The sequence below is a fragment of the Mus caroli genome, unplaced genomic scaffold, assembly GCF_978045245.1.
Source record: "Mus caroli unplaced genomic scaffold, Mus_caroli_1 scaffold_2, whole genome shotgun sequence".
NCBI lineage: Eukaryota > Metazoa > Chordata > Mammalia > Rodentia > Muridae > Mus > Mus caroli.
In genome coordinates, this window is record NW_028227257.1 from 69,775,067 (window position 1) to 69,800,154 (window position 25,088).

A 25,088-nucleotide genomic window follows, 5' to 3' on the forward strand; every position below is an offset into this window, starting at 1 on the left:
TGGGGGTGGGGGGTTTAGGTTCTAACGATGCCCACATATTTTGGCTTCTGTTGCTTATGATCGTGCACTTATCTTTCACCATCTGGATATTGCTGGTGTTTGTTGGTCTGGCTGACTACTATTTGTCCCTGGGTTGCTTCAGTTCTCCCATTAGTCCTGTGGTACTGGCTGTAGCAGATTACCTGTGGTGTCTTCCAACTGGGGGCTCTTCACAGGGGCAGAAATGCTGCTAATCTGTTGCCCTGGCTGCAGTAGATCTCTTGGGAGGTCTTCAGATTGTTGGTTCTTCACTGCAGCAGTCAAGCTGTTGTCCAACTGCTCTGAATGCAGCTGATCATCAATTGCTCTCAGTGCAACAGATCCTCAACTGCTCTGAGTACAGTGGATCCTAAACTTCACAACTGCTTGAATGCAGCAGGTCCTCTAGGATGAGAGTGGATATGGTATTTTCATGAGAGCAGACCAACTAGGAGTCTGCCTCAGCAGAAAGGACTGGGCAGAAGGGATGGAAGGGACAGAGGGGAGTGGTATTCAGGAGGGTGGGGATTTTGGTGGGTGATGGGTTCTGAGTCCACCAGGTTTCCAACATGAAATAACTGGAACAAAATGGCTACAACTATGCTACAGGAACAGGCTTCAACACTAAAGTGTAAAGTTGAAGTTATATTGTTTCCATTTACCTTTGAAGAAATCCTGACCACCTTAACCAATTCTACTTGTTCTTGGAAGTTCAGATGAGAATACTGTTGTAGTCAGGGAGGTTCCAAAATGGTAGGAAGATTTGCCATAAGTGATTCAACTAACTTCTACAAACATGGACAAAAGGAACTTAAGTTTACAAGTAGATGCATTTGTCTATTGCAATATCATCCTAAGTATTCCTGGTTTACTTATATCTGGCAAGATAAGAAGAGTCAGACTTGGTTAGTGCTTGAATGAAAGAACAAACAAGATTATGAGACATTGCTAAAGTCAAAGTTTCCTAGCCTACGGATCCTGTTTGTTTGTTTGTTTGTTTGTTGCTTTTTTTGTTTTGTTTTGTTTTAGAGCTTTATTGTAGAAATGCAGGGGGAAAGAGAGAAGGTATAAAGAGAGACCGCTCATGACCACATGGAGAGAGAGGGAAGGGAAAGAGAGAAAGAGAGCTAGAGAGTAAGAAAGGTAAAAACTTAACAGAGAGAGAGGTGGGAAGGGGAAGAGAAAGAAAGAGGATAGAGAGCAAGAAAGCTTAAAGAGCGCCTATGGATCCCTTAGAGAGCCCACAAATGAGCTCCAAGGAGTCCATTAACCCCCTGAAGCTCTATGGGAAAATATTTCAATGTGTAGGTATCATTATTTTTCTAAATGTATTCCCCATTGCCAAAGAATCATTAAATGACACTGGGTTTGCATTGAATTGTTTTTTATAATGTAAGAAATTAAGCTTCAAATAAGAAAGTAGCCTCCATAAAACAGAAGTCTACAGAGATATAATCCAGATATTTAAACTTTGCCTTTCTCGTCTTGTAAATATCTTTTACCTGAAACAGTAATTCTGAGTATAGTATATGTGTAATAATAGTCACTAACAGTCTATGATACCTGTTCAATGCCAGCTTTCCAAGTTCCTAAAATGTCATGAATCTCTGACCAACACATGATCATCTGCTTTATAATATTAACAAATCATAACTATTTTTAATGACCTTTCTTTCCTGTGTATTAAGAGATCTTTGTCCTTGTTGATCCTTACATGCAAAAGGAAGATCATGGGATCATGAAAGGTACTTTTCTGTACATGCAGGAATTTATCTTTCCCAGGTCTGATACATTCTTGTCAGATGGAACTGACCTTTATGTAAATAGTATGAGGAATTTTTCTCTTTGAGACCTCAGAGTATTTGAACAATTTTAAATATGTAGTGATTGGGAATAATCTGGAACATCTGTGTCTTTCCTAATATGGTTGTACCCTAATTTAGAATGTTATTAATGTTATTAATTGCATACACAAAAATTATGTCTGAGGCTTTAAGGCTATAATCGGAAAGTCTGGCATTTCATATTAAATATTCCATTGAAATAATAGCCTTTGACTGAATAAATAAATGTACTGGGGCCATCCCCATATATCATAACTTTTTGGTTGTTGTCAGTCTATATCTTGTTGTGACATCTTTTTTTGCATTGCAAAACTGAAAATAAATCCAACTTGGCTGAGTATGATGGATCACTCTTAGTTGAGAATCTTGTCCCTTTATGCACATCATTGCCTGTCATGTATTATAAATATAGAACCAGAAAAGGGGATATCATAGCAATTCATTTACTGTGTATATTCTAAAAATATATACTGCCTGGGTTATCTGACTCACTTACAAATGTAGCCCTGGCACCTAGAAATTTTCAGAAACAAAGCTGACATTTCCAGGCTCCTCAAATGTCCTCAGGGTTGAAAGTGAATCAAGTGCTCAGGTAAGCTGCTTAGCCCTAAATGATACTTTGACTTTAACTTGACAGGATGATTGTGAACTGCAAAATGTTTCTATTTTATTCTGAATATTTTGTTTTCTCTATAAGTATAAATAATCAGAAGTAGAAATTCAATGTTTTCTTCTAAATGTTTCCATTGTACCTATGAAATGACTGGTCTTTTTAAAATATCTCTAGGTTTATATTAAAAATCATCATATGGTTTGTTGTGTGAATTCCATAGGGGAAACTTCTCATTAAGAACAGCAAATCATACTTTGAATTTATGTCTGCTTTATTATTAAATATGATTTTTAGTTTCTTGTTCCTAAATAATATTTTTCTCTGCCCAGTTGTGGCAGGTTCTGGAATACACCTTACCCACCCTACTGTCCAGTGTGAGTCTCTCAGTTACTGGTTTAGAGATAAATTGTATTTCTGACTATACCATATGGAGAAGAGGTAGAGCTGGCACTGTGATCTGGAGGTAATAAACCTGGCCAAGCTCCAATCAGCATTGAGCATCTGTTCAGTATTGGGGTCAGATGCTGGCATTCCTAAAACTCATAATTAAAGATTATTTGAACAGGAAGTTGAGCATCACATTTCTGGCCTGTTTAGAGTTAAACTAGGTGCATTCAAATATGCACATATTAATATATACTTTTACCCCTGAAATGGAAAATTAAAACGTTTTGTTCTTAATAAGTATTATTTTTAAAATTAAAAAATATATAGAAGAGGAAGCAGAATTCTAAATTTTTGAGCAACATTTAATAAATTTCCATTGTGCATAAAATTTCTTCTGAACTGCATCATATGATTTTTTTCATAGTTTATTTTAATAAGATTTTTAAGTAAATATATGAACACATTATTCACCATAAGAATAAGATTTATAATGAGCTACTGGTAGGAGATGGTTGTATTCTGAAATATATTTTAATTACATGCCAAGTCTTTGGAACGTTTCTCTAATTGAGGTGTCTAATGCAGGAAATTCTAAGTGAAATATAGCATCAGACTAACAACATCTAGACTGCCAAGCTCAAACTCAGAATTAAAGCTTATGACAAAGACACATTAATACCACTGAAGGAGCTAAAGAGATCTGCAACCCTGTAGGTGCAACAACATTATGAACTAACCAGTACCCCGGAGCTCTTGACTCTAGCTGCATATGTATCAAAAGATGGCCTAGTAGGCCATCACTGGAAAGAGAGACCCATTGGACATGAAAACTTTATATGCCCCAGTACAGGGGAACGCCAGGGCCAAAAAGTGGGAATGGGTGAGTAGGGCTGTGGGGGGGAGGGTATGGGGGACTTTTGGAATAGCATTGGAAATGTAATTGAGGAAAATATGTAATAAAATATTAAAAAAAAAAGAAAACGATATTTGCTATTTTTTAAGTCACCTAAGAACTTCTAGGATAGAGGAGGAGGGAAAAGGGGGGAGCAGTTCAGATATGGGAGGAGTTGGAGGAGAAGTACAGAGGGTTAGGAATTTGAAAGTGTGTGTGTGTGTGTGTGTGTGTGTGTGTGTGTGTGTGTGTGTGTGTGTGTAGCAGTCGGGGAGGTGGAAATGGGGGTAGCCACTAAAATGTCCCAGATGCCAGGGACCCAAGAGGTTCCCGAAGACCCAACATAGAGGACTTTAGCTGAAATACCATACAAAGAGGAGATAGAACCTGTAGAGGCCATATCTAGTGGATAGGCCTGGACCCTAGTTGAGGGATGAGGTCACCCACCCACTTCAAGAATATTAATCCAGAATTCCCCTTGTCAAAAGGAAATGCAGGGACAAAGAATGGACAGAAGCTGAAGGAAAGGCCATCTAAAGACTGCCCCACCAGCCTAGGGATCAATCCCATCTGCTGATACAAAACCCATATACTATTGCTAGTGCCAAGAAGTGCTCACTGACAAGAGCCCTCTATAGCCTGCTGTTCCATGAGAGGCTCTGCCAGAGCAAGACCAATACAGATGAGGATGTACACAACCAAACATTGGGCTGAGGGCAGGGACCCCATTTGGGAAAGTTGGGGCAAGGACTGTAGGAGCTGAAGGGATTTGCGACCTCATAGGAAAGACAACAATATCAACCAACCAGCTGCCCTCCCCCCTCCCAAAGCTCCCAGGGACTAAACCACCAACCAAAAAGTACACATGGAGGGACTCATGGCTCCAGCTGCATATGTAGCAGAAGATGGCCTTATCTAGCATCAGTGGGAAGGGAGCCCCTTGGTCCTGTGGAGGCTTGATGACACAGGATAGGGGAATATTAGGCTGCTGAGACGGGAATGGGTGGACAAGTGGGAGAGCACTCTCATAGAGGCAGGGGGAGGGAAGGAGGGATAGAAGGCTTGTAGAGGGGAAACTGGGAAGGGGAATAACATTTGAAATGTAAATAAATAAAATAACCAATTAAAAAAAGAAACGAAATAATATTACAGTATGGCAGTATGTTTGTAGGTTAGGACCATTCAGATGGCTACCCAGATTGTAAAGTTGAACTAATCTATCCACTGTGTATCATCAACACTGGGCTAAAAGAGCCACAAACCAGGGAATGTAAGCAGCTATTGTCACTTCTAAGCAGTGTAGTCTTCTAATACATTCTAATACATTCTGAGTCTTTGTCTTTCAGTGAATGTTTGTGTCATTCACTGAATCCAATTAAAAAAAAACAGAAAAATTTATAAAATGAGCATTATGGTAATTGATTGACAAAATCTGCATTAAAAAAAGTATATGTGGATGGGAACAGATATGGGAAACAGTTAGGGACCATGCATACTGGGAATGTTCTAGTCTTTCATACTATTGAATGTGATAAAATAAAATGTTCAGCCTGGAATATGACTCAGCAACCAAGAAGATCTCATCTATGTGAGTTACTCATGTTGCAAGAATCCTTAGAAGACTCTATCATTTGGGCCAGGACCTGTATATAATAACACATACATATGTGCATATCAACATTGATAAACAGAGATATATTTTCTATAATCCAAGGGTTGGCAAGTGAATAATGATCACCTTTATTCCAACTATTGCTTTTAAGGGTGATATATAGAGTTAAAACAAAGGCAATGAGGAAAAGGATATTTTCTCTGTCAGATAAAGAACAATTAGATAACCACATGACAATAATAAAGTTTGATCCTTACTGCATATTTTATGTAGTACAATTTAATCCAAATTAAACTGGTTATCCATCTTTATTTTTACTCTTATTTAATTATTATATTTTTATTTACTTGCATTAGTGTTCTGCCTGTGTGTATGCCTGTATACCATTAGTGTGCCTACTACCAATGGAGACAAGAAAGTGGCTTACTGGTTCTGAGATTCAGTCCATTATCATCATGGCAGGAAGCATGGCAGTGTCCAGGAAGGCATGGCACTTGACCTGCCTCCATAGTGACACATTCCTTCCAATAAGGCCACAGCTCCTAATAGTGCCACTTACTTAGTCAAGCATATTCAAACCACGATACTAAGAATAAGAAATGCCTTTGCAAACCAACACAAAACACTTTTAAAGTAATAAATCTAGATAAATTGGATTTGAAAATATGACCATCAAGAGATTAAATAATGAAAATCTGTCTGAAGACAGAGAAATTTCAGATTTTAACACACATAAATTTGAAAGGGTATGTTATCTAGAGTTCTTGTACAAAAAACCTGTGGGTCCTCTGCTCCTACTGGTTGTTGAGCACCCACCAGTGTTCTCAGAATATAGAGCAGAGTCTCAGGCAGGGGTGAGTATTATGGTCATAAAACACCAAAAAGACTATGTTGGGGGACAGATCATTTATTGAAATAGAGGGGCAAGATTATATAGCTTGAGTTGGTGATAGAGGGCAAGGGAGAAAGTGTTGCAACAGAATAAGGGACCTTCCAAGCTTAAAAGCTAGAATTTCAGATTGCCAGCCACATGATTTCTGAGAGGCCAGTATTCTATCAGAGAAACAGAACTGTAACTGGCTTTATCATGATGTGGCCTTTATCTGTATGGAGTTGTGTAAGCCTGAGCTTGATTGGGGTAGGGAGAAGCCCCATTCCTGACATACTCTCTGAGAGCTGTCAAGGGTATGGACAGCACTCTACAATCCCCCATCTAGCTTGGCAACCCATGTCTTCCCCTTATTTCTTATAATGGGACTGTGCCATCATATATGCCAGCACAGTTTGTGGGAATAGCTTGATATTTTACCAGAACTTGTTTTGCCATGACTGGGTATGTTGGTAACTTCTTTTTGAGACACTGTATAGAACATGGGCCCAGAAGAAGGAGGGCTGTGATGGCTGAGATTGGACCCATCAAGGGCAAGAACCAGCCAATGAGGCTGTTGGGTTACCAGAGTCGGGGTCATTGAAGGCATATTGAGATCTCAAATTGTTGCAGAGTACTAGAATGGTCTTGATATTTTGTTCAACCAATCTGGATTCATGTACATAGAAACAACATTGCTTCCCCAGAATCACACAGGTCCCCCCACTGTTCTGCTATCAAGAGCTCCAGAGCCCTTCTATTTTGTAGTACAACTCCGGCAAGGCAGCAAGGGTGGCTATTTGTACTTGGGGAATAAATATAATATGAATGAAGAGGTAGGAGGTCTTCAAAGAAGAGTAGGAGGTTCCTCTAAGGTTTGATTAAAGAAGAGACCTGGTCTAAGGAGGAACTACACAAGGTAGCATTAGTAGGTACCGTGGCTAGGAGGAGATACAGAAAGAAGGCACAAAGGAAACATTAAGAGGTATTGGGGTGTGTTGTGAGCAGCAACAAGTCAGCAGCATATTGAACATGCCATAGTCAGGACAGGGTAGACTGAGCATCACTTCACAGTCATGTTTTCTATTCAATCATATTTTTATGGGTTAGTATGGGATATGAGGCCTGCCCAAACCAAATGTGTAAGAATATGACTATCATCAGAGGAATGTACAGCATAACCTGTGGGTTATAGCTTTGCCATGGTTCTTTTTCTCCATCTTTCATCCCAGGGGTCATCCATAACAGTGGTAAGATGGATATTTAGGTTTTGAAATAGGATATTTACATGAGAGCGGAATTTGATTTCATGAGACCAATAATGGCAGCCACCATAATGATCCTGATCTGTGAGGCGGGTCATTCTCCCTTGTGGTGCTCTTGTAGATAGGAGAAGCAGAGAAATGGGTTGGGAGTCACAGAGGTGGAGTTAGAAGTGTAACAGAAATAGAACTTTTGCATCCTTGGTTAGGGCAGTCTGTAGGACCTGATCTCCTGGTTCTTGCCATAAAAGGTTTCCACAATGGAAAAACACCATTGGTGGGTGTTAGAGAGAGATTAGGGGTTGAGCAGGAAAGACCTGCAGTATAACAAAGACTGTCATCAAACTACAGTGAGAGGATTGAGGAGGGCACATGCATCATAAGATTGACATAAGGTCATAAATGTCCTTCCTGGTAATCTCGTTCCTTGGTCGCAGTTATCTTCTGGGTCTCCTCCTTCCTTTCTCCATCAGCAATAAATCTTCTTGGTGAGCAGGGAGGTATCACGCATTTCTTGCTGGTATCCAGACAGACCTAGGCTGATCCTGAGGAAATACACAAACAAAACCTCTCCCCATTATGCAAAAGGGTTCAGGTCACTTTCAGATCCTGTGTACAAGGTCCTGCCATCTCACCAACAAAGGGAGTTCAATTGTAGTATATTCTAATGAAAATCATGAGATATTTTGTTTTTGGTTTTTTTTTAGAATTAATTTTTTATTAGGTATTTTCCACATTTACATTTCCAATGCTATCCAAAAAGTCCCCAATACACTCCCCCCACTCCCCTACCCACCCACTCCCACTTTTTGGCCCTGGCATTCCCCTGTACTGGGGCATATAAAGTGTGCAAGTCCAATGGGCCTCTCTTTCCAGTGATGGCCTACTAGGCCATCTTTGATACATATGCAGCTAGAGTCAAGAGCTCTTGGGTACTGGTTAGTTCATAATGTTGTTCTACCTATAGGGTTGCAGATTCCTTTAGCTCCTTGGGTACTTTCTCTAGCTCCTCCATTGGGGGCCTTGTGATTCATCCAATAGCTGACTGTGAGCATCCACTTCTGTGTTTGCTAGGCCCCGGAATTGTCTCACAAGAGACAGCTATATCTGGGTCCTTTCAGCAAAATCTTACTAGTGTATGCAATGGTGTCAGTGTTTGGAAGCTGATTATGGGATGGATCCCTGGATATTTTTGTGGTTTAATATATTTTAAAATGTTCATGGTTGTTAGGGCCATTGCCTATTGAACATTGTAGTGGGGGAGAGGGGTGGGTAAGAGGCTGTGCCTTGCCTTTTTGGCTGGGTTTTGAGGGTTTGGTGTGCCATTTCAATCATACCTTGTCCTTGGGGATTATAAGCGATCCCATATAGTGCATAATTCCCCATGTAGAACAGAAGGTTTTAAAATGAATGCTAGTGGAGGCAGGGCAGTTATCTGGCTTGATTTCTTGTATCAAGCTTATAACTGTAAATGAGGAGACCATGTAGGGTATAAGATTTTAGAGCTTTCTCCCATTTGGGCAGTGCCTCATATGAAGTGGGAGTGTATATTATAACAAAAGCATATTTTTGTTGCCCAAATTGGAATACATGGGTGACATCAGTCTGCCAGAGGACATTAATCTCAGGGGTTAACTCCCATTTGTTGTACTGCAGGGGTACTAATTAGTGACGTACATGAATTGCAATTTTATGATCCAGTGTAGTTGATAGGATGGAATTTGAGGAAATCTAAATTGTAATCCTTTAAGGTTACCATGATGTGTGAGTGAAAATTATTTGCTTGTTCAAGGGTAACAATAAAATTTTCCAAGGAGGCAACTTGGTTAGCCAAGGAGTTTCCCTTGGATATAGGGTCAGGTAGGGGGTGTGAGATTAGACATGTTGGACAAAGAAAGCAGCAGTCCTCCCTGGAATCAAATTGGAAACTCATGAACAGAGGGATGGGGATTTTCACCTAACTGGACAAAGGATCTGGCTAGCCAGAGGAGTATGATAACATATGCACTGTCTGAAAATAAATTGAAAGGACTGTCTCCTTCCTTCAGTTTCATGTAGACAGCATAGAGTTCCCTGAATTGAGAGAGTGGTCAAGGAACTCCTGGAAATTAATAATTATGGGTTGATATCTGGGGTGGAAAAGTATGACTGCTGCCCCAACCCCCCACCCCTCTGCTTTCCCTTGTCAGTGAAGACAGAGGGTGCCTAGATGATTGGTTTTCAGGAAAAGAAGTGGGGTGGGGGACGTGTTGGCCAGTCATATCAGGAGTGGCAGAACAGAGGCCCATTTCTCATTGGGATAATAGTTATCGATTTGCCCAGAGAATCCCATTAGTCTGATGGCAAAGTGGGAGTGATTTTTAAGTAACCATTGAAAATCCAAGAAAGAGAAAAGGAGGCCAGAAGGATGTCTGTAAGACCCTGTCTCTTCCTAGCCTTATCATAGAACCCAGGGCATAAACCTTTGTTAGGAGTCTGGCAGTGCTGCCAATAGGAGTATGGAGGCATTCCAAAACTCCCTAAAGTGGATAGAGGACCACCACGAGGGTGGGGGAAGGGTTGAATAGTAGGAGCTGGACAGGTTTATCTGGTGTGTATGGAGCTGGGAACATTCCCTGAAGCAAGTCATTAATCTTGGAAAGAGCTTGCTTGGCCTCAGAGGTGAGTGTTTGGGGCGTGAGGGAGGGAGGTTATTTCCTTTTATGATGTCAAAAAGAGGCTTTAGGTTTTCTGTAGGGATTGTCAACCACAAGCAGAGACAGTTGAAGTTTCCCAAGAAACTCTGGAGAGTATTGAAATTTAGCATTTGGGGAAATGTTAGAACAGGCTTAAGAGGACATACTAAGGTTAAGGATATTTCAGTCCCTAAGAAGGTGACGTGTGTGTGAGGGTGGTGGTGGTGAATTGTATCTTATTTGGGGTTTGAATTCTATTTATATTAGAGCAAGGACCAGTAATTTTTTGAGGTCATAGGGCAAAGTTTTTCTTTTTTTAAATCTCCCCAGGTCAATATGTCATCCATATAATGATAAATGTACATTTCTTTTTCTAAATATGTTTTCAGAGCAGCAGCAACCACTTCCTGGCATATAGTGGGGCTATTGTCCATCCCTTGGGGGAAGACTCTCCATTCATATCAGGATGCTGGCCCAGAGTTATTAATTTGGGGGACTGAAAAGGTAAAATGTTGGCAATCTTTGGGATGTAAGGAGATAAAGAAGAAAATCTTTACTATCCATAGCCAATAGTAGTTTATTGGTTGGGACAATAGTAGAGTATTGCAGAGACAAGAGGAAGACCCCCTCTGGGAGCTCCCCAGATATACATGGTCTTGTTGATGCCCCATAGATCTTGTAATAGCTGCCATCTCCCAGAATTCTTTTTAATTGCAAAGATGAGAGTATTGCATGGGCTGCGGAGCAGGCAGATATGTTGGAGTTGTTCTTTAATGAGCTGAGTAAGAGATTGTAATTTCTCCCTGGTTAAATGTCAATGTTCAACTCAGATGAACTCATTTAAGACCCACTTGAGGCAGGGACATCTAACAGTGGCTCTTAGAATTGTGGGTGACTCCTGAGAGGGTATTTGTTGTAGTCCTCTATCTGGATGCATTCATTTTCCATGGTATGGGAAAAGACTATATATAGGACTTCTAAGATACCTCTCTTCAACAGATTGTTGGCCATCTCCATGTCTGATAAGGCCAATAGCACCATCTTGAACCTCTCATTTGAAGGACTCTTTAGTGGTATATGCCCAAAAGGAGTCTCGTATGCCCATTAATTGGAGCTCAGGGATAAGTTCCTAATACTATCAGACCTCAGATCCTTGTATAAGGGTTCTGTCTGCTCTAGTGTCAACTGGGCATTTAAATGTTTTTTCCCCCAATTTTTATATTGAGTTTGGGCCGTGAGCCTTCCAAAATGTTAGTGACTCTCTAGATTTTGTGGGGTTTCTCTCTTATTGTTAGGGTTGAGTGTTGTCCCTTTTGGAGTTTAAAAGCTCAAGTTGCCATTTTTATCAAATGTGGAAAGACAACCCTTTTTCCAATGCAATTCTTTGTGGCATCAGGGACAGATGACTTTAGGCTAGGCAGCTTCCAAGCCCTTAGAAGGGCCAGAGTTAGGATATTTGCCCTCCCAGTGTCTCTCTTTTCCACATTTAAATCATTTCCTTTTGTTTTACAGATTATGGCAAAGATGTGGGCTAGGGAAGAGGCCCTATGGGAAGCCATCCCAAAGTCTTGGGTAGGAACTTCCCATTTACCCTAACATGCCAGCCAGTGTTCTAAGGTCATGACTCCCAAATTATTCCTTTAAGGAGGATTTCTCTAACCAGGGAGTCTGGAGTTCTGTGCTCTGGGCTCTTTTTTGTTCTAAGAACAAAGTCAGAGAGAGAGGTTCCTCAGGTTTTTTGCCAGATGAGAAGTAAGGAATCTCCATCTTGAGATATGGAAGCATGGGATGAGTTATACTGTATCCCGGGCCTGAAGGGTCAAAGGGGTACTTGATTTAAGTACCCCAGAAATTGGGTAGGCTTTCATGCTACTGTGGAAAAGTTATTTTGGCCAAAAAGCACATTAAAGCCCCAAAGGATATTTTGTTAGTTTTGATATTGATTTTTCCTGGTATATCGAAGGCATTAATTCCTATATAAAGCCTCCCATGAAGGAACAGAGGGCTAGGCAAGGAAGCACAACATTATATGGTATTGGGGGGTGTTCCTTCTTGGAATTTAAGGGAGGTAAGCCACCCAGGTCCAGACCTCAATGTCATAGGGATTACTTCCTTCTGGAAGAGTTTAACTCCTAGCAGCTTGAGGATGGCCCAAACGGTCCTAATTTGGGACTACTTTTAGTTAAAAGTAGAATTTCCCTTGACCAAAAAGAGGGCAAGTGCTCAGTGAAAGGGGGAACATTCCCAGAACTGCAGGAGTTCCAAGGGTCTCCATTGAGACTGGGATATAAAGTCTGCCTGCAAACTGAAGAAAGCAGGCAGCCAGCCTTGGGGCTTTTAATATCATTACTTTACCAGGTTTTAGAGAGGCTTTTTTTTTTCCTCCTGAAGTGTGTCTGGATCTGACCAGACGACTAAGGGCCTTCAGTCAATGCTGGGAAGTAGCCCTGGCCAAAGGATGGCAGTTGCCCCTTTGCTATAGTCATTCCCTCAAAATGGCTCAAACTGAAAATAAAGGATGAAAGGAAGAAAGGAGAACCAGCTGATTCTTAGGTTAGGATGACAAGGCAAGGTGCTCCTATCACTCAGTGGAAAGTACTTACACTCTTTCACATGTACAGGAGGGTCCCTGTTCAGGTCCCATATGTAGATGCTCTACTTCCAATTGCCTATTGAGCACTCTTGGTAGAGGGACTAATTGTTGGGAAACCCTGCTACTTAAGGTAGAAGGCAAACTGGAGGACTTCCTTTTCCAGCAGTGTTTCCACTTCTCTGACCTTTTCTGGGAAGCCCAAGATCCCTCCTCACTCCCCATACCCTCTACCTGAGGAAGGTCACCTAGCTCTTGTCAAACCTGCAAGTTCAACTTCCTCTTCCCAATAAGAACTTGCCTAGCAAGTACCTGAGATTTCTGGAATGCCTCTCCATGCAAATGAGGCATTCCCATTTAAACTCTAGCCAATGAATTACATTCACCCTGAAAACTCCTTCCCACTCTCCAAGGTTTATATATAGCCTTTGTTCACCCCGAATAAAATGTATTCGCACAAGCTATTTCACCGAAAAGCATCTAAGAGCTGTTTCTTTAAATATCATCTGAAAGAGCTGTAATGCTAAAATCCTCAGAGAAGGCCTTCCCCCACCTGCTTCCAGGCACTTCTAGTCCAACTGCCTTTCCAGGATCTACTTCATACTAAGAGAGAAAATAGAAAGTGCCTCCACAACTGGCACCTAATCACACTCAAGAGGGGAATGGAAAAGGGGGTGTTGGGGGCGAGCAAGGGAGGAAGTATAGGAGCAGGGACCTTCCAAGCTTATCAGCTAGATTAGCAGACTGCTAATCACACGATTTCTGAGAAGTCAGTTCTCAGCCAGGGAAACAGAAGTTTAACTGGTTTTATCACGATGTGGCCTTTATCTCTTTGGAGTTGAGTAAGTCTAGGCCTGATTTGGGTAGGGTGTGGCCCCACTACTGCTATGCTATTTGAGAGCTGTCTGGGGTATGGACATTGCTCTACATCCTTCATCTGGCTTGGGAACACACACACACACACTAAAAATGGGAATAAAAATTAAAATATCAATAAGTGACTATTATCTATCTCCCTACTTTTGAAAGATTGGGGAGGAGTCAGGAATCACAAAGCACAGAGATGCTACTGACAAGGACACAAACCAACTTACAGTGTTGTTCATTACTGTAGATTGAAGTTGAAAGCAAACATGAGCCAACAACTTTCTGACAGACACACCCGACAGAGAGGCCTCTAAGAAGGACTGCAAGGTATACAGAGACATGCTTATTATAGCTTTGCTGTAATCAAGAGAGGATGTAGCCCAAATGTCTGTCAACACTAGGAGATAGAACTTCTGTGGTGTTATATGTTATGATAATGTATGACAAGAAAAGAAATGCAAATGAATGAGAATTAGAAATAGATTTTACAGCTATGGTTTTTCATGAAAGTAGCTAGACATAAAAATCATTTTATGCTTATACTGGGATAAGCAAAATGTTTAATGACATATCCGTTGTTGATGAAACAGAAGGAATGTACAAATATCAGAACCATAAAAGACAAAATATGATTGCATTGAAAATTCTGGATGAAGGACATCATGATTAGGAGGAGAATCTCAAGGGGATTTACACAAGAGTTGTTGAGATTCTATTTCTGAAATTAATGGTTGTATCGATATGTATTTTGTGATACTTCCTTAAACTGTGAATTTACTGATATATTCTAGGGAATTATGATATACAGAATATATCTTATAAGTTAATGTAAATTATGATATGCAGTATATATCCTATATATGTATGTAAGGGATAGATATTTGTTTTTCCTTTGATGTTTCCATACTCAAAATGTTCAAATCAGTGTCCTTTACATTACCTTTCTATGTTTTCCTTTATGTCCTTAGAAAGAGAATTTTCCTACAAGCTAATGAGGCATTGAATCACTGAAAACAAGCAAAACTCTAGTACAAATTGATTATATACAAAGTTTATTATGTGTGTGTTTGTTGCATTTGTATGTGAATTTAATGTGTGAATGCACATGAGTATGACTCTGTGTTTTTGTCCTAGCATATGTGTTGAGGTCAGATGACAACATATAGGAGTTGGTTCTCTCCTTCCACTAGTTCTTCTACCATGTGGGCTCCAGGGATGAAACTCTTGTCAGCAAACACTTTATTATACGGAGCTGTCTTCCTGGCTCCATATAATTTTTCATTTTCCTTGTAATAATAGAAAACATTTTAATAATCTTTTAGAGTGAGTCAAGCAGTAATGATATTCATACAGTATCTCATTTAATCACAGTAATAATCCTTCAGGGTTGATATTATTATTATTATTTAAAGGCTGTAGAAATGGAGACTTATCACCATTAAACTCAATAAACAAGAGATTCCATTAATTGGAGCCCAATTATTTTAATCCAGATTTAAATACCTCAATCAAAGTGTAACATTGAATTTTACTAACTTGAAAGTGTGGTCCACTAAAAATCAAAATCAGTCATAGACTGATGACAATTTAATATTATGTTCTAACCTTTACTGATTTTATTAAGTTTACCAACACAATATGACTCCCCTACTAGGCACTGCAACCCATTCAATGGTTTCCTGCTGACTGTATACTGTTATTCAATTCCTTGAAACCATGTGTCTATATTCTGTTCTCAGTATTCCACTAGCATAGGAGGCATATGATACACATTATGAGGATAGGGACAAGCTATTGTCAAATCTATGGAGTATTACTCCAGTAATCAGAAAGTGGAAAAATAAGGAAAACCCTAAGATTTCCCCTGCAAGGGAGAACTTCACTCTGCCCACTAGTCAGAGTGCTTTTCCACCTCATCAATCATAGGGAACCTTGGGGAGAGGGAGAAAAGTGCAGAGATCATGATGTGCAAGACCTGGTTTGTGAAGGTGGTAGTTTTCAGTACTGCCTCACAGCTAAATGCACGTGTCGGAGGAAGGAAGCAGCTTCAGGGGCTGACTACATGTGAAAATCAAAGGAAATACACAACGTCTTCTTACTTCTTACACTTGGGAGTTAGCATGACTCATAGCACATATTTAAGGTTCAATAAATGGTTCTTAGATTCAAATAACTAACATACCCACCCTATCCAATATAAAAATTTTAAAAATTCATGTCCTAGATTTATTTTTTAAATATCCCTAGTTCACAAACCTCCACTATTATTTTGCAAATGAGCTAAAATATTCTAAAGGTTTTTTCCCAACAAGAGTTGTAAGTCAGAAATTCTTTTTGTTTGTTTGATTTTGTTTTTTTGTTTTTTGTTTTTTTTGTTTTTTGTTTTTTTTGTTTTTTTTGTTTTTTTTTTTTTTCGAGACAGGGTTTCTCTGTATAGACCTGGCTGTCCTGGAACTCACTTTGTAGACCAGGCTGGCCTCAAACTCAGAAATCTGCCTGCCTCTGCTTCCCAAGTGCTGGGATTACAGGCGTGCGCCACCACCGCCCGGCTACATATTCTTGATATATTATTTAAAATCAGATTTTCTGAATGTTTCTGAGATCTGTGTCTTCCAAATATGTGAATGATTGGGTTCACAGCGATTGGGAGAATAGCAGTTTTCTACTAACCTTTCTAGTAGTATAATAGATGCCATAAACAAAAACTATGTAGTGAGTAAATTTGTTCTGTTTTTTGTTTTTTCTTTGTTTTTTGGTTTTTGGGTTTTTTTGTTTTGTTTTTTTTTTTTTAGTTTATTCTTGGATTACACTTACTTCTGGGTTATAATTCATCATTAAGAGAAGATAGGGCAGAAGCTCAAGTAGGAATTGAAGCACAAGCCAAAAAAGAGTGCTGCATAATGGCTTCTCTGGCTCATGCTCAGCTAGCATTCTTACATAGCACAGGTCTACCTGCCAAGGAATGGTGCTGCTCATAGTGGGCTTTGCACTTTCACTTCAATCATCAGTCATTTCTCCATAGATATGGACACAGGCCAATCTGTTTGAAACAATTCTTCATTTGGAGTTTCCACAGCAACCAGGTGACTCTATGTTGTGTTAAGTTGACAAACTAACCAGCACAAACAGGCACCTGATAAATTATCTGCAACCCAGATTCTCTGTGAATAACCAACTTTAATCTATGTCCTAGAAATAATAGATACAAAATCTTGAATATAAATTGAAGGTGTCCCACACAGGTTGGAAAGTATTTCACTAATCTAAATCCTTCCAGAGATAGATTCAATTTTATTGTCAAGTATTTTTATTAAAAAGTACTTGAAGTTTTACTTTTTGTATCTATATTTAATAATATATATGATAAACTGTTTGTTCTTCATTTAAGCAAAAGATTCACCTAAGCTCGTTAACATGTCAGCTAATGATTGTCATATTCCAAACAAAGCAATACTTTTAATCCTCTAACTACATAGAAGCTATATTATCTTCAGTTAGTTTAGAAAAGATATTCAAATATTGCCCTGTCTAGTTTTGCATTTTCTTATCTGTATTGTATTGTGTGTAGGAAAACTGAAAATCATTATTTATTATTTAGATTTGGCATAATGTTTGGGTAATGAAGCACAGTACTGGTTAATGCAGTTTCTGGCTGTGTTTACTTAGACAGAATTGGCATGCATGCAGGTCTACTACTGAAGGTCTCTTACTATCAATAAGAGACCAATTTTTTAAATAGGCAAGTGTTTCTTTAAATAAGTTTAACACCCATTTGGTTAAAAATAGAACAATACATATCTGTAAACAACCAAAGCTCCACTTTCACTCCATGCTGTTATCAAAAGAATATTAAGTCCTTTAGGAAAATGAACTGTTTTGTATTAGTTATGGTGACAATCAACCTATTCATTCATAGGGGTTAGTGAATGACTACTTCTTTACCTAATATACTGCTAGTACTATAAGTCTCAACTGCTGTTTTGTTTTGTTTTTTTGTTTTTTGTTTGCTTTTACTGAAATGAAGAGGCCTGTATACTAAGAAAAACATACCCTAACATTTTATCCTGCCTACAAGATGTGTAGGGATAACCATGAAACAGAGATTGAGGGGATGGCCCACGAATGGACTGCCTAATGTGTGACACATCCCATGGGAGAGAACTGATCTCTCATATTATTAAAGACACTCTGCTATTCTTGTAGACAGGAGCTTAGCATATCTGTCTTCTGAGAGGTTCCATCCAGCTGATGGAAACAGATGCAGAGACCCCCAGCCAAACATTATGCAGAGCTCAGGGAGTCTTGTGGTAAAAAGGGATCCAGCTTTGGGGAGGGGAATGTCAAGGACATTACAAGAAGAGTCATCCCACCTGACTCCACTGGGGCTCACAGAGACTGAACCACCAACCAAAGAGCATGCGGGGCTGGAGTTAGGCCCCTTACACATACAAAGCAGATGTGCAGCATGGCCTCCTTGGGGGCACCTCTAACAAGTGGAGCAGAGGCTGGCACTGACTCTGTTGTCTCCCTTTGGACCCCTTTTCCCCTAGCTGAGGTGGCTTGTCTCGATTCAGTGGAAGAGGATGTACAACTTGATGTGCCAGGGTAGGTTGGTACACAAGAGGTCCTTTCCTTCACAGAGGAGAAGCAGATGGGGTAATGGGATGAAAGATGTGTGAGGGTGGGACTGATAGGAGGGGAGGCTGTCACCTGGAATGTAAAGTAAGTAAATTAATTAAGGGAAAAATACAAAGCCTGTTGTATTTTTAGAAAATCAATGTATGTCATTGATTTTCTATAAATATTAGTGGGAAGAAGATGATAAAAGAACAAGCCATTTTTCTTTGCCCTATAGTTTTTTGAAATTAGCCCCACCTAGCTATATATGAGTCTTATCTCTCACTCCTTTAATATCTTCCTACTTACCTCCCTCTGTTTTTCTTCTTTCTACAAATATTTGAATTCTATTATGTGTTTAGCTAAAAGCTATATATTTGGGCTATTCATTGAACAAAATATAAGATGGACAGAAAACTCACCATGAGGAATTGCCTTTATCAGATTGTGTATGGATATGCATATGAGATAGGTGTTTGATTGCTAATTGATGGAGGAAGACCTCCCCCACTCTGGGTCGTGCCACATCTGGGCAGGCAGTGTAGGATTGGGTAAGTAAAGTAGTGGAGAAGAAGAAGGGGGAAGGGGTGGTTAGCAGTGTGTCTTAGTGGATTCTACTGTAACCTGCTACCTTGTGTTTCTGTCACAGTTGTAACCTGTAAACCAAATAAAACCTTTCTCCTGAAAGTTACTTTTAGTCGCTCTCTTATCACAGAAAGAAAAGGGCAAACTAGACCACTTACCTTTGTAAAATTCTAATTATACAAGCATAAAACAGTCAGTAACAATATAAATAATTCAGTGAAATAAGAGAAGTTATCAGGTGTTATGGAAAAGAATATTACAGGAAGTGGAGGAGCTGAAAGAAGTCATCTGACCTCACGCACAGTGCTGGGGTCACTCAGTACTGCACTCCTCATAGTAAGATTGGAATAGAGGGGAGCGAGCTAGATAAGGCAGGCTGTTATAATAATTTAATCAAAGGGTTATCAAAATTACATACAGAGTGAAAAAATAGTACAAATGATAACAAAGGAATAACAGATTTTGTTTAAAATAGTTTTTAGGGCCACAAATAAGATGCTTAAGTAGGTGGTCCTACTGGTTTAGCTGTTCCCATTTGAGAATATCTGGAGATCAGCTAAGCCTTTGTGTTTTCACATCAAGACGCATCTAAAAGGCTGTGTGGGATTAAATTAAACAAAACTTCAAACCACTTAGTGAAATGTTTGGTCCAAAGCAAATGAGTGATTGATATTATTGTCACGATTATGTAAAGCTTTGTTTTGTCTGCTAGTGTTGGTGACCTAGTTTTTAATATCAGCTAGGATTCTTTAGAAGAACAGGAAAAATTGAATGAATAAATAAGCATGAACACACACACACACACCACATTAAAAAAATAAAAATAGTTAAAACATCTGTGTCAGACCTGTGAAGCTGAGAACCTGAGGAATGCTCTGGCCTTGGTACTTCAATAGTAACAATCTGGTGCAGAAAACCTGGCAATCGCAGAAAAACCACTGATTTTCATTTGGCAATGGAGGAGGCCCCAAAACACGGATTCTAGTATCAGCAAAGGAGTCAGCAAGGTAGAAGCTAATCAAGTAACAGGCAAATGATCTCCCTTCTGCCATGTCTTTTCTTGCTGGACTGTTACAAAATGGTGTCCTCTAAAATTTGGGGTAGCTCTTCTAACATCAGTTGAGGAAATCAGAACTCTTCAGTTGAGTGTTCCAACACAGGTGATTCTAATTTGTTGCAAGTTGACATTAAAACCAACCATCATAGTCCTGTTAAACTACTTAATAAAACGTTCCTAGAAATCTTAATTTTCTTTTTTTCCCCACATTTTTTATTAGATATTTTCTTCATTTACATTTCAAATGCTATCCCAAAAGTCTCCTATACCCTCCCCCTGCCCTGCTCCCCTACCCACTCACTACCACTTCTTGGCCCTGGCTTTCCCTGTACTGGAGCATATAAAGTTTGCTAGACCAAGGTGGCTCTCTTCCCAACGATGGCCAACTAAGCCATCTTCTGCTACATATGCAGCTAGAAACACAAGCTCTGGGGGGTATTGATTAGTTCATATTGTTGTTCCACCTATAGGGTTGCAGACCGCTTCAGCTCTTGGGTACTTTCTCTAGCTCCTATATTAGATGCCCTGTGTTCCATCCTATAGATGACTGTGAGCATCCACTTCTTTATTTGCCAGGCACTGGCATAGCCTCACAGGAGACAGCAATATCAGGGTCTCTTCAGCAAAATCTTGCTGGCATATGCAATAGTGTCTGCGTTTGGTGGCTGAGCAGCCCTATTTATAATAGCCAGAAGCTGGAAAGAACCAAGATGTCCCTCAACAGAGGAATGGATACAGAAAATGAGGTACATTTACACAATGGAGTACTACTCAGCTATTAAAAACAATGAATTTATGAAATTCTTGGGCAAATGGATGTTTCTGGAGGTTATCATCCTGAGTGAGGTAACCCAACCACAAAAGAAATCACTTGATATGCACTCACTGATAAGTGGATATTAGCCCAGAAACCTAGAATACCCAAGATACAACTTCCAAAACACAAGAAAATTAAGAAGGAAGACCAATGCATGGATACTTCATTCCTCCCTAGAATACGGAATAAAATATCCATAGAAGGAGTTGCAGAGACAAAGTTTGGAGCTAAGAGGAAAGGATGGACATCTAGAAATCTTAATTTTCTATTCATTAAAAATGTCTATGAACCATGTGTTCTTGTCCTTGAGTTTGGAGTCTCTCATACCAAAATATACCAGGACTCATGATGAAGAAAACCTGATTGGGGTGACATTCTTGTTCACCTCCTTTTGCTTCTTTTATCTGAATGACATTTTGCTTTTTAGATCCATGAACACCACTTTCTTGGGTCCTTGGATTTCTGAAGCTGTACATGTATCATAGTCAGATATGTGTTTGGCTAAAATTATGCTAGCTCCCAGATGTCATGCAGTTTGCTTGGATCTCAAGAACGCCTAAGTAGTAAATATGGAATAACAAGCTAACACAGTCATACAAATAGCTGGGAAGGAAGTAGAGAACTGAGGACAGATGAATATTAGCTGAGAATGTGGGCCTAGTTCAGGGCCTTGATCTTCTGTGTGATCTTGGGCATTTGAATGGTACATAATGGTAATAAGTCATCAGGAAAATATCTTTAATGGTAAGTCTAATTCTGTTGAAGCAACTTATGGCTTGTCCAACGTTGAATAGATTTTGTTTCATCTTATTACATTTTATTTTATTCTTTTTACAAAATGGAATGATTTAAATTAGGATGAATGAATTAATTAAAAAACTACATGTCAGGGTAAAGGTAAGGTAAACTTAACTGCCACTTATAACTTCTGGAAGAGAGATTATTTTCTCTAGTTAACATTGGTTGGGTACATTAACTACTCCAGACATGCCTCAGGTTCAGGATTAGTTGACCAACATATAATTGGACATCATAGCCTTTTGTGTCCTTTTATTTGATTACAGTTTGTTGGGGTATTTTGTTTTGGGGTGCTCTTGAGGGGGAGGAACTACATAGGGGTCCTTATTGTATTAGGTTTATTTGGGTTTTGAGACAGAACTTAAAGCTGGGTGGGTAGCGATGGAGAAAGGACATGGAATAATTTAGGGGAGGGGAAGGATATAATCAAAACATTTACATTTAATAAATTGCTTTAAATAATAAGAGTTATGGAAAAGAAGATCATGGTACAAACTATACACTCTCAGTATTTTAAGAAGGGGATGTTGTAGAGGTGTTGTGAGATCACTATAGGGCATTGGTTAAGGTATGTTTTTCTTTATTAATTAATTTATTCACTTTACATCCTGATCACAGGCCCCCTCCTCTCCTACCAATCCCACCGTTACATCCCCTTCCCCTTTGCCCTACTTCCCCATTCCCTTTTCATTAGAGAAGGGGAGGTCCCCCATAGGTACCAGCCCGCCCTTATACATCATGTTAAAGTAGAACTAAGTGCATCCTCTCCTACTGAGGCCAGACAAGGCACCCCAGCTATGGGAAAGGATCCAAGGGCAGGCAACAGCATCAGACACAGCCCCCTCACTCCAGCCCCACTCTAATTGTTAAGTAACCCACGTGAAGAACAAGCTGCACATCTGCTACATCTGTGTAGTGGGCCTACATCCAGCCTCTGCCTGCTCCTCAGTTGATGGCTCAGTCTCTGTGATCCTCAATGGGCCAAGGTTAGTTGACTCTGTAGGTCTCCTTGTGATGCCCTTGAGTCCTCTAGCTCCCTCAGTCCTTCCTGCCACTCTTCCACAAGACTCCCAAAGCTTCACCTACTGGGGAAAGACTTTCTTTGTCCCTTATTTTAGTGGAATTGCTTTAAGTTTCTCTCCATTTGATTTCATGTTGGCTATTGCATTTGTTGTGTTTATGTGCTTTTGTCACTGATCTCTCCAAGACTTTTAAAATGAAAGGTGTTAGATTTTGTCAAAGACTTTTTCTGTGTCTAATGAGATGATCATATGAATTTCATCTTTAAATTTGTTTATATGATGGATTACTTTAGTATATTTTTATATATTAAACCACCCCTGCATCCCTAGAATGAAACTTACTTGATCATGGCCAATGATGGTTTTGATATGTTCTTGAATTCCACTTTCAAGTACTTTATTGAGTATTTCTGTGTCAATGTTCATAAAGAAGACTGGTCTAAAATTCTCTTTGTTTGCTGAGGTTTTGTGTGGTTTAGGTATCATGGTGACTGTGGCTTTATAGAATGAGTTTGGCCATTCTATTAGTAATAATTCTTCATTGAAGGTCTGATAGGATTCCTTGCTAAAACCATCTAGCCCTGGGCTTTTTTGGTTTGATATTTTAATAACTGCTTCTACTTATGTAGTGGTTGTAGGATTATTCAAACATCCTTTATCTTGATTTAATTTTGGGAAGTGGTATCTATAGAAAATCATCCATTTCATTTAGATTTTCCAGTTTTGTGGAACACAGGTTTTTTGAAGTAAAATGTGATGATTCTTTGGATTTCCTCAGTGTCTGTTTGTTATGTCTTTTGATTTCTGAGTTAGTTTGGATACTGTTTCTCTGCCTTTTAGTTAGTTTGGCTAAGGGTTTGTCTGTTTCCCAAAGAACCAGTTCTTGGCTTTGTTAATTCTTTATATTGTTCTCTTTGTTACTAATTTCATCCCTGAGTTTGATATTTCCTACTATCTACTCCTCTTGTAGTGTGTTAGCTTCTCTTTGTTCTAGAACATTCAGGTGTGCTGTTAAGTTACTAGTATAATATCTCTCCAGTTTCTTTATGAAGTCACTTAGTGTTATGAACTTTCCTCTTTACACTGCTTTTGTTGTATCCTGTAAGTTTGGGTATGTTGTACATTTTTTAATTTCTTTATTTCTTTCCTGACTCAATGGCCATTGTGTAGAGAATCAATTTCTATGAGTTTGTTGGCTTTCTGTTGCTTCTGTTGTTGTTGACCTCCAGCTTTATTCACGGTAGTCTGATAAGCTACAAGAAATTAATTCAAGTTTCTTGTGTTTGTTGAAGCTTGTTTTGGTGCCATTGACATTATGGTCAATTTTGGAGAAGGTTTCATGTGTGGCTGAGAAGTTAAATTTTTTGTATTAGGATGAAATGTTCTGTAGATATCTGTTAGGTCCATTTGATTTATAACCTCTAGTAGTTTCATAATTTTTCTGTTTAGTATCTGTAGCTCAACTATCTATTGGTCAGAGACGGGTGTTCAAGTCTCCCACTATTAATGTGTAGGGTTTGATGTGCAATTTAAGCTTTAGTAACGATTCTTTTACAAATATAAGTGCCCTTGTATTTGGAGCATAGATTTTCACAATTGAGACATCATCTTGGTGAATTTTTCCTTTGAAAAGTATGAAGTGTTCTTCCCAATAGCTTTTTATTAATTTTGTTTGAAAATATTTTATTACATATTAGATTAACCAATGTAGCTTACCACCTAGATTTATTTTCTCAGAAAATGTCGTTCCAAACCTTTATTCTAAGGTAATATCTAACTTTGTTGCTGAGATATATTTTTTTATGCATCAGATCTTTATATGATTAGATTTAAAGTCATTTCCTTGTGCATTAGGATATCCAGGGCTTTCTGTAGTAGGAAAGCTACTACAGTGCTTATGGCCCTGGCTCTTATTATGTTTTTATTTTGGCCTTTAGCCTTCTGGTTGTTCCTGGATGTTCCTGGTATAGCATGTCTCAAGAAGGCAGGACTAACCTGCATGTTTCTAGTGCAGAAGGCTTTAAGAAGGCAGCCTTGAGCTGGACAATAATATTAGGGGGGCATACCATGTTTGAGGGCAGCTGGGCATGCTGCAGGGGACTTGGTTGGCAATGGATTGTGGTCTGAAGTGATGTAATTTGGATGTTGCTGATGCAACAAGTCTAGTGAAGGCTGGTGGAGTGGTGAACAGACAATGGAGGAGGTGGCACAGCATGTAACTCAGGGCAGCTGGACAACGGAGCCTCAGGGTGGGTGTGGAGGTGGGGACAGCAAGCTGCTCAGTGCAGCTGGTTAAGATATTTTAAGATGAATCCTGGAAGGAAGATATCTAGCTGAAAATCTGCCAGTTTATAAAAATAGCTTCAAATAATAACAACAGCAACATGAGATCCTTCAAACTGCTTTGTGAGTAGGTGTAAGGAACACACATGAGTGCTCCAGTGAGCAAGTTGAAAGACAAACTTCAGTCCTGCTGTTTCCACCTTGTTTGAAAAAGACTTTCTTTGTCTTTGCTGCTGCACTGGCCAGAAAGTTAGGAAACTCTCCAGTTTCCTCCTTCCATC

At 39.4% G+C, this 25,088-nt stretch overlaps 1 protein-coding gene across 3 annotated transcripts in view; it reads left to right on the forward strand.

Annotated features, from left to right (window-relative positions):
• The window catches only part of Ano3 (anoctamin 3), a 310,140-nt gene that overhangs the window by 131,904 nt on the left and 153,148 nt on the right, over nucleotides 1–25,088 (forward strand). The window lies entirely within an intron of this gene.